Source organism: Penaeus monodon, chromosome 24, assembly GCF_015228065.2.
Source record: "Penaeus monodon isolate SGIC_2016 chromosome 24, NSTDA_Pmon_1, whole genome shotgun sequence".
Classification (NCBI taxonomy): domain Eukaryota; kingdom Metazoa; phylum Arthropoda; class Malacostraca; order Decapoda; family Penaeidae; genus Penaeus; species Penaeus monodon.
This window is the reverse complement of record NC_051409.1, coordinates 6,819,131-6,819,539: the sequence shown is the minus strand read 5'-3', so window position 1 is coordinate 6,819,539 and position 409 is coordinate 6,819,131.

Sequence of the window (409 nt, the reverse complement as noted above, 5' to 3'; positions counted from 1 at the left end):
CTTTAACCTTCACACCAGCTGATGAACAGAACACTGTAATGATAATGAAAGACAAACTGAAGGAAATTAACTACCGATAAATTAAATTAAATGTAAAATTTAAGAACATCAATACACAAACCATATGCTACAATGATTCAACGACCTTAAAGAAATACCTACTGGAAGTGATCTCTTATATGAACTAGTAAGTGTGCACAATGACGAAGTACAGATCTGCCCCCACTCATTTGACGCTGATCAAGTGTCTAAAAAAAAGAGCTTAAGGATAATAACGATTGAGGATAAGCTGTAGCACAGAAGGGACGTCCAGAATGTAGCATCTCTTAAGTATACATTCCGTGCATCGTTGGCGTCCCTCCTGTGCCGTAGCTTATCCTCATCCGTTATATGTAGCATCTATAGGTGT